Source organism: Penaeus monodon, chromosome 15 (assembly GCF_015228065.2).
Source record: "Penaeus monodon isolate SGIC_2016 chromosome 15, NSTDA_Pmon_1, whole genome shotgun sequence".
Classification (NCBI taxonomy): Eukaryota; Metazoa; Arthropoda; class Malacostraca; order Decapoda; family Penaeidae; genus Penaeus; species Penaeus monodon.
In genome coordinates this window covers 45692258-45692679 of record NC_051400.1, presented here as the reverse complement: position 1 = coordinate 45692679, position 422 = coordinate 45692258, and positions in this window count along the sequence as shown.

Genomic DNA, 422 nt, shown 5'->3' with positions numbered 1-422 from the left:
GGGGGGGGGGGTGTCAGGATTTGCTGAAAATGCCACAGGGAAAGATTTATTCATCTCTATCAAAATCTGCTGGATGGGAGCAAGGACCTAAAGTCAAAGGTCAAGGGTTTACCAGTTCATTATTTGGCAAAGAACAAACTTGGATTAAACTGGAGTTATACTTAAACCGGAAATAATGAGTATCTGAACTTTATTTTCCCCATGTACTTCTAAAAAACGCAATAATGAGTTTGCGGTAACACATTTCCCATTAATGTCCCAGAATTGCAATAAACGACACAGAGAAACGAAAAAATATCATGATTAGGTGCTATATCATGATTGCATTGAAACGATATGAATAGATACAATGCATAATAATAACTATATTATTTTTCCTAGATAGATTGAATAGCAGGCACACAAACACAAGAACAAGCAAC